Source organism: Bos grunniens, chromosome 11, assembly GCF_055505025.1.
Source record: "Bos grunniens cultivar Pamir isolate PY7600 chromosome 11, Bosgru_T2T1.0, whole genome shotgun sequence".
In the NCBI taxonomy this organism is placed as follows: Eukaryota; Metazoa; Chordata; class Mammalia; order Artiodactyla; family Bovidae; genus Bos; species Bos grunniens.
Window position 1 is genome coordinate 66641850 of NC_141175.1, and position 14665 is coordinate 66656514.

Genomic DNA, 14665 nt, shown 5'->3' on the forward strand with positions numbered 1-14665 from the left:
CTCCCTGTTCCCATCGCAAACACTGAGGGCTCTCATGCCATAGTATTTCCATTGTGGCCCTTCCCCTCAGTATCATCACATCTGTTGATTGTCCCTATCGTGTCCTCAACTAGACAGTGAGCTCCTAAAAAGTATCTCATCCACCTTTGCATTTGCAGTGCCTAAAACATAGCAGGTACTCAATAAACGCTCATAAAGATGAAATGCTAAACAGTATAGAGAAAGTATAAAGTTCATGTATTCAAATAATAAATTATTTAATAAAAGTGTATGTCTAACATATTTTATAGCAAAAAGGAAGCCAAAATTTAACAAATAGTTATCTTCCAAGTTCCAGGTATTGTGCTAGATGTTGAAGTTACAGAGGTAAATGAAACTCCAGACTCTCAGAGGTGGCAGGTAAGCAGTGGTTAAGATGAGTGTTTCTCACAGGAATGTGAGTACCAACCACCAGGGGAAGTTGTTTTAAAACAAGCAGACTCTGATTGAGGAGGTCGGGGTAGGGCTTGAGATTTTGCATTTCTAACAAATTCTGCTGGATTCCACTTTAAGTAGGGAAGGACTATGGCCTAGAAGTGAGCAGAGCTGAAGCTCAGCTCTGATTTTGCTGTATGGGAAGGAGTCATTCCTCTTAATACTGCCATCTGTCTGCTCAATTAGTAAACTGCTTGAGAAAGGACAGTAGATGATTTCTAGGTTATCTAAAAACTCTGTAGTCCACAAGATTTTTTTTTTTGTCAGCCTGCAGAAGTAGACAGGGACTAGAGCAGTGACTCAGTTGTCTGCTCCTTAGGATCAGATCAGACGCTCAGTCGTGTCCGACTCTTTGCCACCCCATGAATCGCAGCACGCCAGGCCTCCTTGTCCATCACCAACTCCCAGAGTTCACTCAGACTCATGTCCATCGAGTAAGTGATGCCATCCAGCCATCTCATCCTCTGTTGTCCCCTTCTCCTCCTGCCCCCAATCCCTCCCAGCATAAGGGTCTTTTCCAATGAGTCAACTCTTCGCATGAGGTGGCCAAAGTACTGGAGTTTCAGCTTCCGCATCATTCCTTCCAAATAAATCCCAGGGCTGATCTCCTTTAGGATGGACTGGTTGGATCTCCTTGCAGTCCAAGGGACTCTCAAGAGTCTTCTCCAACACCACAGTTCAAAAGCATCAATTCTTCGGCGCTCAGCCTTCTTCACAGTCCAATTCTCACATCCATACATGACCACAGGAAAAACCATAGCCTTGACTAGACGAACATTTGTTGGCAAAGTAATGTCTCTGCTTTTGAATGTGCTATCTAGGTTGGTCATAACTTTCCTTCCAAGGAGTAAGCGTCTTTTAATTTCATGGCTGCAGTCACCATCTGCAGTGATTTTGGAGCCCAGAAAAATAAAGTCTGACACTGTTTCCACTGTTTCCCCATCTATTTCCCATGAAGTGGTGGGACCGGATGCCATGATCTTCGTTTTCTGAATGTTGAGCTTTAAGCCAACTTTTTCACTCTCCATTTTCACTTTCATCAACAGGCTTTTGAGTTCCTCTTCACTTTCTACCATAAGGGTGGTGTCACCTGCATATCCGAGGTTATTGATATTTCTCCTGGCAATCTTGATTCCAGCTTGTGCTTCTTCCAGTCCGGCATTTCTCATGATGTACTCTGTATATAAGTTAAATAAACAGGGTGACAATATACAGCCTTGATGTACTCCTTTTCCTATTTGGAACCAGTCTGTTGTTCCATGTCCAGTTCTAACTATTGCTTCCTGACCTGCATACAAATTTCTCAAGAGGCAGATCAGGTGGTCTGGTATTCCCATCTCTTTCAGAATTTTCCACAGTTTATTGTGATCCACACAGTCAAAGGCTTTAGCATAGTCATTAAAGCAGAAATAGATGTTTTTCTGGAACTCTTTTGCTTTTTCCATGATACAGTGGATGTTGGCAATTTGATCTCTGGTTCCTCTGCCTTTTCTAAAACCAGCTTGAACATCAGGAAGTTCACGGTTCACATACTGCTGAAGCCTGGCTTGGAGAATTTTGAGCATTACTTTACTAGCACGTGAGATGAGTGCAATTGTGCAGTAGTTTGAGCATTCTTTGGCATTGCCTTTCTTTGGGATTGGAATGAAAACTGACCTTTTCCAGTCCTGTGGCCACTGCTGAGTTTTCCAAATTTGCTGGCATATTGAGTGCAGCACTTTCACAGCATCATCTTTCAGGATTTGGAACAGCTCAACTGGAATTCTCTCACCTCCACTAGCTTTGTTTGTAGTGATGCTTTCTAAGGCCTACTTGACTTCACATTCCAGGATGTCTGGCTCTAGGTCAGTGATCACACCATCGTGATTATCTGGGTCATGAAGATCTTTTTTGTACATTTCTTCTGTGTATTCTTGCCATCTCTTCTTAATATCTTCTGCTTCTGTTAGGTCCATACCATTTCTGTCCTTTATCGAGCTCATCTGCATGAAATGTTCCTTTGGTATCTCTGATTTTCTTGAAGAGATCCCTAGTCTTTCCCATTCTGTTGTTTTCCTCTATTTCTTTGCATTGATCGCTAAAGAAGGCTTTCTTATCTCTTCTTGCTATTCCTTGGAACTCTGCACCTGGAGCTAATGTCAGAACGCTGATACCCAAAGCACAGCCCAAAACTATTACCTCAAAATTGCTGCAGGCAGGGCCCAGGCATTTGTATTTTTCATCTCCTAGGACTGAGAACTCCTAAAGGATGATACTTGTGGTATGTGTTGCCTATCAGCTCAACTGATTGGTGTTAATGAGGTCTGAGACAAGCAAAGGATGGGCCCCTGCCAGAAGCATTTATTCTCTTCTGTTGGCAGTACTATGATGCCATTCTTGGTCCAAAAGGCCAGATGAAAGTCACTGTGAAATACAATTTCCAACATTGAAACAGCAGCACAAAACATGAGCCCTGTTATGTATAACTGTGTACAGAAGAAAACTCTGCTGATATCTTAAGGAATCCTCACACCCAGCTTTTTGCAGTCACCCCCTTGACTTAAAAGATCAAATGAAAACAGGGATTTTTTTTTTCCCAATGAAAAATAGAAGAACCAACATCCAAGAAACCACTGGACATTTTGCTTTGCAGATGCAGTCATATCCTAAGTCCTTTTTCATTTAGTTTCTAAGTTTGAAAAATTTTAATTGAAAAGCCCAAACACTTCTTAACTGTACTTCAGTTTTCAAAAAGGAAAAGATGCTTTGTAATCTTCACCCTGTCTTTTTGGGCTAGGTTAAGAAGAGAGGGAAACATTTCAAACTTCTAGTCTGTACTTTTAACGTATCCTAGTTTCAAACCTTTCAGTGACTTTACTTTTTTTTTTAATTTTCTTGCTTGAAGTAAGAAAGAATTAGGTCCTTTTATCATTCAACTCAAGTTATGAATTTTTTGCAGCACAGCAGTGGCTTTTGTCACTAAAATACTGACCTTTTTTTCCCCAGTTCACTTTTGTCAAAATGTGTCCCTCATACTTCAAAAAAAAAATTATTTATGTTTAACAAATGTCAACAAATAGCTAAAGAGTACATACAATAACCCAAACATTTTAGGATTTGAGAGGCAAAAATATACGATGTCTTGTTATTTTTAAAGGCCCAAGAACCTGCCTGAGAAGATCAGACTTACATTCTATGAAAAGATAGCTAAAATTATGAACAAAAATAATAAAAGCTAAAACAATAGCTTTAAAGAGTTCAGAGAAGAGAGATTCCTCACTTCCAGCTGGGACAGGCTAATAGTAGGCTTAGGATGCTGCCGCTGCTGCTGCTGCTGCTGCTGCCGCCACTGTTAAGTAGCTTCAGTTGTGTCCGACTCTGTGCGACCCCATAGAAGGCACCCCACCAGGCTCCCCCATCCCTGGGATTCTCCAGTCAAGAACAGTGGAGTAGGTTGCTATTTCCTTCTCCAATGCATGAAAGTGAAAAGTGAAAGTGAAGTTGCTCAGTCTTGTCCAACTCTTATCGACCCCATGGACTGCAGCCCACCAGGCTCCTCCATCCATGGGATTTTCCAGGCAAAGGTACTGGAGTGGGGTGCCATTACCTTCTCCTTGAAGGATGGGCTGGGATTAGATCATCAGTCCAGAACAGAAACGCTATGACCAAGAACATAAAGAAAGGAAAGTAGAAGATGGGCCCTCCAATAGTAGTAAGGCAAGTAAGGAAAGTAATGCAACAAGAGTGCTTGGCTTGGGTTAGGCATAAAGTTTCACATCATCCAGGTTTAGATCGCAAGGACTGAGGACATGTTGCTGTGCTCAGTTGCTTAGTCCTCTTGGACTCTTTGTGACCCAGTGGACTGTAGCCCGCCAGGCTCCTCTGTCCATGGGATTTCCCAGGCAAGGATACTAGAGTGGGTTGCCATTTCCTTCTCCAGGGGATCTTCCTGACCCAGGGATCGAACTGGCATCTCCTGCATTGGCAGGCAGTTTCTTTACCACTGTGCCACCTGGGAAGCCCAAGAACTATGGACAAAGACAAAACACAGGTAAAATGGGTTAGTCCTAAATATCAACCCATTCCAGTATTCTTGCCTGGAGAATTCCATAGGCAGAGAAGTCTGGGCAGGCTACAACCCATGGAGTCACAAAGAGTCCTACACAGCTGAGTAACTAACACTTTCACTTTCACTTTCTCCTGCTCTCCAGGGATGGGGTACAGTTGATAAACATTAACTGATGTAAGTATAAGATTTGACAAAGATAAGTTAATACAGGGCCAAAATGGAAGTACTTGAAGGCTAGACAGGATTTTTCACTTCAAATTTTCCTGTAGTTGAAAGAACCTAAATTAACAGTTAGAAAGAAGAGCAGAATTGAAAATAAGGCAGAATAATCTCCCACCCGAAAAGATGTCCACATCATGATCCTCGGAATCTGTGAATGTGATACCTTCTGTGGCAAAAGAGACTTTTTGTAAAATGTCATTAAGGTTAATTAAAGGCCGTGAGACTGGGGAGATGATCCAGGTGTGCCAATCAAATCACACTGCTCCTACAAAGCAGAGAACTGTGCCCAAGTGAATAGAGGGGGATGTGACCATAGAGGAATGGTCAGAAAGATACAACATTTCTGACTTTGAAGATGGAGGAAGTGGGTCACGATCCAAGGAATGTTAGTGGCCTTTAGAAGCTGGAAAAGGCCAAAGAATGGATTTTCCCCCAGAATCCTTAGTAAGGAATGCAATCCTGCTGAGACCTTGATTTTAGCCCAGTGTCACCTCTGTCAGAGTTCTGACCTACAGAACTATAAAAATGATAAATTTGTGTTACCTTAAACCATGACGTTTGTAGTAATTTTTTAATAATAGCAATAGAAAACTAATACGTTATCCTTAGGTTAGACTAAACTTGAGGCAGTCATAAAAAGCAAAATGAAACAGAAGACAAGATTTTCAGGAAATGTTGGTCTAAATGCTCAGTGTTGAGTGCTCTGTGTGTGTGTCCTGATTTTGTGATATTCTTAGAGATCCACAGAGCCTCTTGTATGTACACATCATTCTTCAACTAATTATGAGCATGAGACGGGAAGGATGTGTGATATTCGTTCTGTTTTATTTTTTAGCCCGGGAGTTAATCAGTTAAATGATATGCAATACACACAGAAGATAAAATTTTCAAAGTGTATTGGTTTAGAGGTGACTATGGCAATTGTTAATAACATGCCATTGTCAAACTCACTCTTTCCAGTGCTCAGTTTCACCTGTGCTATATTTAGAAAGGTTCATTCAGAAAAGATGGCTCTGCAACAAATGCGTTGTATGAGAATATTCTTTGAATCTAAAATTTTCGTTGAGTTGTGGCAACACACATAAGGGCTTGATACAGAATTCTGACACATTAATTCAGAGCAAGCTTAAGTAACTTCCAATTGTTGGAAATATATACTCCTAGACACATGGTTTATTGGAGCATATGGTTTTTGCTTACAGACCCTACACCTTTGGTATATTATATTCTGAATGCTTTATTATATTGCAATCCTACAGTCTCATTGAGTTACTCCATCTTTATCAATTCATTTTTTTCCCTATTCTGTCCTGCAGTCTTTGCAGCCACACTCAGTCCTCAACCCTCCCCACATAACACGCACAACAGTGACACAACAGAATATTTAAAACTCTATAAGCCACTAGTGAGCTGGATTTGGCAAGAGGGTTGGGTCTGCTGCCCCTATACAAAGAGTTCTGGGGAAATACCCACACCTCTACCTAACCTTCATATGGAGCCTACCTATCTTTCCAACTCATCTTCTTCCTGCCTTCTGGCTTATATGCTAGAACTATTGGAGCCAAGTCATAACAACGCTGGGACTTCAGCCTTGCAGGGAAGAACTGTAAACCTCTTACCCCAAGAGATTGCTTCCACTAGCTTTTCTGACTGGCACAGAACTCTGTGATATACACACCTGGAAGCTGCTGCCTCTTTAAAACCCTGCCTTCACTTGACACAGATTCCACAGATTTGGGCTAGCCTCATTCCATGGCCTTGGCTGTTCACATGCTGTTTCCTCTAAGGTGGGCTGGAGATCCTTTCAGCTGCCCCACCTTGTTTTCCACGGCCTCTGATTCTTAGCAGCCCCTGCTGATTGCCCCTCAACTCCTGCTCCAAACACATAGCATACCTCAAAGCCACCTTAATGAAATCATTTTTTAAAACAAATTATCTGCAGATTGTCATCTAATACAGCCAAATGTTTTCCTTTTATTTGTCCCTTTCTCACAATATACCATTCATAATCAAATCAGCTCTTGCCAAACAAATTTTAAATATGTCATTTTATATGTACACATTACAAGTTTAAAGCCATTTTATACATTATAGATTCAGTTCAATCTCTTAAGTGGCAGGACAGGACAATAAATGTCACTGTGCTCTCTGGTGGACTGTGTAGTCTGGTGTTGCAAAGAAAGACCTTCTCACAGCACATCCTCTGATTCTGCAGCTATGACCCCAGATGCACATCCCTCTGGCTGGGGGTGGTGGGGGCGTGGACAAAAAATAACTTCCCCTAAATACCAAGATAATTTGTAGAAAGGCTATACGGTTACAAAAGCATTTTGCCAGAGCTTAAGGAAATGAAACAAGAACAAGTGCAAAAGACACTGAATTTCAAGTAAGAATGGGCTCAAACACTTGAAATCCAAAAATAATCTGTGTACCCTAGAGCTTGGGGACCGTCTGCCTTGGCGGACCACAATCCTGGAGCCATGTGTCCCCAGACAACTAAAACGAAGATAATTCAAGAGGATTTACCTGTGGGTACAGGCTTTTAATGCTGACAAACGTAGCTGGTTTGGAAGGCAGGTGCCTTTCACAGCTTTTATTTGCTGTGGAGTTTTTAATGTACGTAATGCTGTTTTAATTTTGTTTCTAAGATCCTATTTTCTTAGACTTGGTCCTATGAACTGAGGATTTGCCAGTCATAGTGCCTTTCAAGAACAACATCCTGAAACATTTTTCTTTAAAATTATCTACTACAACTTTCTCACTGTCTTCTTCCTCTTTGGCCTCCAACAATCTTGCCTCTCACTTTAACCTTTCAATCAACACAACCCACCCAACATCATCAGTGATCTCTTTGCCAGATTAAGTGGCCTCTCATTCTGGCAATCAGTTCTTTGTTTCTGAACCTCTCCGGCCTTCCTGACACTCTTCTTAGCAGCAATTTTAGAAATATAAAAATGTCCTAATTCTCCTATATTTTCCTGTGGAATACTTCTTGAGTTTGATTATTTTTTTTGCCTTCATTTTAATAAAGGCTTACCAATTAATCAACTTAAAAACCTCTACTGGAAATTACTGCTCTTTCTGTGACCTAGCTGATAGAATAGACTGAGTTTTGAATAAAGTTCCATAGGAAGAAAACAATCTATACAATTCCTGATCTATTGTATGATTGGGAGTATACATTTTGCAAATATTTAAAGCAGGTTTCCCAGCATTATTGACATGTTGACTAGCAAACGGTGAGAGTAATCACTGATGACACCCATTACATCAGGATTCCAACTACCTTTGAATGTTCTACAAGTTTCAGGAAGGCCAAGAAAGAAGAAATAGGCCAGGGACTTAATAATACAGTATAAAGACTGATTTCTAACATATATTGATCACAAATGTGTGCCTCCCTGGGGCCCAAGATTCACACTTCCTGAAAGGCAACGTCTAGGCTTAGGCACTGACTACAAAGAGCTATCTATTCCTAGCCAGCAATTTACACAAACCATCATTAACATTCTAAATATCATTAAGTTTGACAGTCATTCAAATGCACACAGAAGAATAAGAGGATCAGCTATGAATGAAAAGGATGTCAATGTTAAATCCTTAATGCTTATATGTATTTCTCCCATTGGAGATGGTGTTCCTAATTGAATACTTTTATGCATCTTCAGATAAGATTTTGCATCCCAAAGTCATATGTAGTTATAATACTGAGCTTTCTTTTCTCTACAAAAGAGTTTATTTAACCTCTTTAGTTACCAAATTTTAAGGCCATGATGAATACTGATTAACCTTGGGAACCAAAGAGTAAACATAAAAACAACTTCTTACTCTTAAGTTCAGGTTTAACAACGTGCTAATAGCCCATAATGAAGAGAGCAGCCATCAGTTAATCAACCCATTAAGCTGGGATCAGAAGTGTCAACTCAAGTACAGTTTACTAATTTACTGACCCTTAATGGGTCAGCAAGATCTATAACCAAAGACTGAGCTTTCTGCTTCTGTTAAAGTCACTTTGGAGGCCAATTCACTTCCTTCCATGATTATGATCTCTGACCTGGTTTGGGGAGGGAGTCCACATAAAATCCATTTATGAGAATGTGCGTGGGTTACTGAGTAATGGAATCTCAAGCTAACTGGTGAGTTAAGTGTCTGGGTAGAAGCTCTTTAGGGATGTATCAACTTTTTTTTTTTTTTTTCCCTGAAGTCCACACAACCATGAAAATAGACATGTAGGCTCTTCAGTGGGAACTTCTGACACCAGAAGTTCTGGGTTTCTGAGTTAGTTAAGGCTTGACACCTATTTTCATTCCTATTCTGCTCTGTGACTAAATCTTAGTTTTTGAAATGTCAATGGATCAAAAAGAACTGAGGAGACAGTTGGCAAGATGTAGGGCTACGCCTGCCAAATAATAAAGTAAGTTTTGCTTTATTAAAGATGCAGTAGGTTATATAGAAAGTTGCTTTGGTAATTAATAAGCAAAAATATAATTTAGTTGAATCTAATAAGTGAGACAGTTACCTTGTGTTTGCTACTTTCAAGGGGAAGGAGAGAAAAAGAGAAGTATACCTTATTCCAGATGGGCCTCTGAGAGGGTATAACCAAAATTATGAAACAAATATTCATTCACCTGAATCACATTTGTATAGAAAAGATAAAATTGCCACAATAACACAAGTTTTTGTGCGTTTTGTTTTTTTTTTTTAACAGCAGAATTTTCTTTCTCAGGTGATAAAGCAGTTCACTGAACTACAAATTACAATGTCCATTAGCAACCTGTTAGCCATGTGATATCTGAGATTCAGACATATGCAAGACTTGGTTCCGTTGCCCTGGTCCCCAGCCAAGCCTGTGGCAAGGTTACTTAAATACCACCAACTCTAGTCTTGCTCTGACAGGCCTGGCTGTGATTTCCCCCCAAATAGGACACAGACTAAGATATATTAACTGAAGTTCTGGAAAACACAAGAGGAAAAAAGGGCACACTACTAAATATGCACTAAACATTAAAAAAGAAAAAAGTTTTATGGAAGGAAAAATTGAGATTAATTTGAGACGTAGGATTTGTTTTTTCTCTCTACAAAGGAAATAAGTCACTTTCATGCCAATGATGCTCGAAGGATTCCTGCAAAGGAAACCATCTTCGCTAGGAAAATAGACTCCCTGTGTTGTGGGTGACATTGCCCTCTACTTCTTCCCCTATTTGTTGCCTTTGTTTTCCTCCCCTGTCATTAGCCAACCGCCTGGTATCACCGTGCCAAGCTCAGCACAAAGGCAGCTAAAAGCCTCTGTAGGAACAACAGTTTCTTCCTACGGGAAAAAAGCGAACCCCGGGGCCAAAAAGATGAGGAAAGGTTCAGCCTTTGGGAAAGCTCTCACAGACGTGGGGGGCTCTGGCAAGGTCAACCTTTGGAGGCGACCCCCGGGGCGCAGGTGCTCAACCTTAGGGCCAGCCTGAGGGATGCAAGGACGGGAGCAGGAAAGGAGGGGGAGCAGGAGAGAGGGAGCGAGTCCTCGTCAGAGGCCGCTGGACCAGAGGCGGGAAGGCTGGGGCCGGGCTCCGAGCTGCCACCCCGCCCTCCGCACAGCGCCTGCCGCGGGGTCACGGCCGGGCCCCACCTCCCTGGCTGCGGCGCGCTCCGCCTCGGTCCTCCTCGGTCCGGGAGGCGGCGTGGCTGGGCGAGCGCGCCCCGCGAGGGAGGGCCTGACCCCGGGGGCCACGGACCAGAGGAGGGGGTCCAGCTCTGCACGCGGCTCTGCAGCTCCCTCCCCGACTCTCTCCATCCCTTCCCGGCGGCGGCTGCACCAGCGGCGCCGAGGACCCCAGCCGCCGCGTCGCCGAAATCTCCGCGGAGCCCAGCTGCGCCGCGGGCCGGAGGAGGGGGCTGGGGCGGCGGGGGAGGGGCGGGGGGCGGAGGCCGGGGGGGGGCGGGGTGGCGGCGGGGGCGGCGCGTGGGGCGGCGGCGTCACTTACCAGGCCGGGGCGCGGGGGCAGCTCGCCGACTCCTCGAGGGCCGCGGCGGCTGGGGGCCGGCGGTCGCGCGGCCCAGGCGCTGCCAAATGTAAACAATCCGCCATGATTTCTTTGTTTAGCTAATTGAACCTGCCGCCGTCGCTAGTCCCGGGCGCTCCCTCCTCTCCCCGGCCCCCCTCGCTCGCGCGCGCTTTCATTTATTTGTCTTCCCCCACCCCGCTCCTCCGTCTTCCCCTCTTGTCTTTGGCCTCAGTAGCGGCTTCTCATGGAAGTCGAGGCAGTGGAGTGGTTGGTGCGGGGAGTGCGGTGGTGGTTTTTAGAAATACAGGTAAAAACATACCCAAATCTCAAGCTGAGGTGCAGTTACTGAAAGAGGAGGAGGGTGTTTCCCTCCCTCCTTTCCTCCCGCCTTTCCCGCCACCGCCTCCCCCCCCCCCCCCCCCATTTATTAGACTAGCCTCCGTGGAAGGTGCCAGATAAATGGGGTGCAATTTCCAGTCACCTTTCCTTGCCACCTAACTCTCTAGTACCCAAGTTCTCAGGCTGATTTTGGACTCTGCCAAAGCACCAGGTTCTTCACTTAGAGAACCCCAACTCTTAAGTGATGTCCGGCTGCCTAAGGGCGCGCGGAATAGTCCCCGCCACGCCAGGGCGGAATAAACAGAGTAAAGCCCGCTCCTCGGGACGGGTGGTCGGTTGGCGTCAACTCCACACCTTTAAGAAAACGCCGGGTTTTACACACTCACCCACGCCCGTGCACACACCATCCAAACTAGCGCCAACACAGTGGAAAGGTACAAGGACGGGATGTTTCTGCCTTATGTTTGCATAAATTATAGGTACTTTTCCTTCCACAACTCTTTAGGGAGGGGGTAGACTGAGCATATATACTGAGTTTAAAACTTCGAGGAGATGGGTCCTGGTGGAAAGGAAGGCTTAGCAACTATGTATGTGACCTTCTGTGGGTGGAGATGCATTTGAACACCAGCTTTCACTACAGTTAATACAGGCATTTTTTAAGTCCTAGGTATGTTTATGATGAGAATCGGGGTAATCCGTGGCAAGAAAATTATAGGGTTATGGTCTCATTTATTTAAAAAAAGGACTTCGGTGTCACTCCTATTTATAACCACTGTGTTGACTGTATACCAATGATTAAATATTTTAATTCGTAAGGAGGATTGAAAGTCATCTACATCTTGCAGTGAAACGGTGCCTCTTAAATTATCAGAATTAATCTCATTAAAAGAAGTTATTGCCTTACCTGCTTAATTCTTGTTGGGAAGGCACTGTTAAATAGAGTAATGTCATCCTTAAAAGTTTGAACCAACCATTTACAGGTCATAGAATATATTGGTTTTAAGTGTAGAGGGGCCATCTGCTCCGATCAAGAGAACTGAACTAAGAAATATTTACACTGTAGGCCAGGCACTGTGGTGGTTTAAACCTCTGGGTCAATTAATAAATAAGTGTTCAAGCATTCTGATTATATAGGAAGAGAAAGGTATTGCCAAGCAATCAAAATGACCCCCCAGTATACACATAACTTTTGTCTATTCCCTCAGGAAAATTCTACAGAAGTAATAACTATGCTTTTTCTCCACACCTGTGATGTTTTTCTCTATAGTAAGCTAAGTTTTGCATGTTTTCCCTAATTCTAACTTAAATTTGACCTTATGAAACCCTTCATATTTACCCTCTCCGAATGCTTGTACCTAAATTCTCTTGGCATCAGAAATGAAACTTCTGCGGTTCAGAACTATGTGATCAAGGCCTTTGAGTAGGAAATTCCTATACTCAGTGCCTGAAAAAAAATTATTGCGTGAAAATTAGACTGAAGGAGCCATAGAGTCACTTTTCAAAGTTAGGTGAAACAAATGTGTTTTGCATTAATTTATTTAAAGATCTGGCCTGCTTGTATGGAATTGCAGATCCATATTTTTCTAATATGGTTGAATTTTGCATATTTGCACCACATTCACTGCATGTGTCACTTATCATGAACTGAGATTTGTTTGGGAAGTTGGAGGGAGACGGGCAAATGGAGCTGCTCTTGAGCTTATTCCAGTTTCTGGCATCTCTCCTTAACAAAGTATATTTGACAGATTCAGTCCTTGTGTATCTCCTTTACTCTTACACTACTTCCACATTCACAACACATCACTTCTGGTGATTCTGGTCACCAAGTGTATATTTTTCCACTTACACCAAGCAGTTCTCCACAGCACGAGCTATTTAGCCTACAGTTTAACTCAGTTGTGGCACTGTCTACTTGGAGATGGTGTTAGATCCCACCAGATGCGGATCATAAATAGTCTGTCCCTAGATTACCTAGACTCTTGAGAGTCCCTTGGAGATCAAACAAGTCAATTCTAAAGGAAATCAGTCCTGAATATTCATTGGAAGGACTGACGCTGAAGCTGAAACTGCAATACTTTGGTTACCTGATGCGAAGAACTGACTCATCAGAAAAGACCCTGATGCTGGGAAAGATTGAAGGCAGGAGGAGAAAGGGATGACAGAGGATGAGATGGTTGGATGGCATCACCAACTCAATGACCATGAGTTTGAGTAAATTCCAGGAGTTGGTGATGGACAAGGAAGCCTAACATGCTGCAGTCCATGGGGTTGCAAAGAGTCGGACATGACTGAACGACTGAACTGAACTGAGATTACCTGCAACTCCTCCCTGACTTGGCCACAAATCAGAGGTTCCCGTGACCTCTTTCCCCTTTGGATTTAATTAATTTGCTACAGCAGCTCACAGAACTGAGAGAAACATTATACTTAGTAGTGCAATGGCACCCCACTCCAGTACTCTTGTCTGGCAAATCCCATGGATGGAGGAGCCTGGTGGGCTGCAGTCCATGGGGTCGAGAAAAGTCAGACATGACTGAGCGACTTCATTTTCACTTTTCACTTTCATGCATTGGAGAGGGAAATGGCAACCCACTCCAGTGTTCTTGCCTGGACAATCCCAGGGACGGGGTAGCCTGGTGGGCTGCCGTCTATGGGATCTCACAGAGTTGGACATGACTGAAGTGACTTAGCAGCAGCAGTAGTTTCTTAAAAGACAGATGAACAGCCGGATGAAGAGATACGTAGGGCGATGTCTGGGAGCATCGAGAGCACAGGAGCTTCTGTCCTGTGGAGCTGGGGTGCATCATCTCCTGGCTTAGATGTGCTTGATAACCTGGAAGTTCTCCAAACCCTGTATTTTGGGGACGTTTATGGAAGCTTTAGTATGTAGCATGATCGATCATTAAGTCTATTTTCAGCCTCTTCCCCTTCTCAAGAAAATGAGGGCTGGAGTTGAAAATTTTAAGCTTCTCATCATGGTTTGATGTTTCCAGTGACCAGTCCCCACCCAGTAGTCCATCCAGAGTGCCTGAAGAGAGCAAAAGTTGCTCCTAGGCGTCTTATTTAGGAATTTGCAAGGTCAGGGATGGGTCAAAGGTCAGATATTACAACAAGAGATGTTCCCAGGGCTCTTATCACTTAGGAATTTACAAGCATTTCAAGAGACTTGTGTCAGAAACTATGGGAAGAGACATACACACACATGCACATATATACATATATGAAAAGTGAAAGTGTTAGCCACTCAGTCATGTCCGACTTTGCAACCCCATGGACTGTAGCCTGCCAGGTTCCCCTGTCCATGGAGTGGGACACTGGAGTGGGTTGACATTTCCTCCTCCAGAGGATCTTCCTGACCCAAAGATTGAACCCAGACACAGAGGTCTCCTGTGTCTCCTGGATTCTTTACCACTAGTGCCACCTGGGAAAGCCATATAAGCCTTTAGGCTCTTATGGGCTTAAATATATATATATATATATTTTTTATGGGCTTATATATAGTTTGCCTAAACTAAGTTATCGCTAGCCCTATGAAAATGACACTGGTGATTACTGACATTCCTATGCTACATGTGTCAAGTAGTCGAGT

At 43.3% G+C, this 14665-nt stretch overlaps 1 long non-coding RNA gene across 2 annotated transcripts in view; it reads right to left on the bottom strand.

Moving 5' to 3' along the window:
• Positions 1-12937, bottom strand: part of LOC147363268 (uncharacterized) — a 588890-nt gene extending 575953 nt beyond the window's left edge. For both annotated transcript variants that reach the window (XR_015135925.1, XR_015135922.1), the window contains exon 1: positions 10717-12937. This is a non-coding gene — a long non-coding RNA (uncharacterized LOC147363268). The remainder of the gene's footprint in view (positions 1-10716) is intronic.
• Between the last annotated feature and the right edge of the window lie 1728 nt (positions 12938-14665).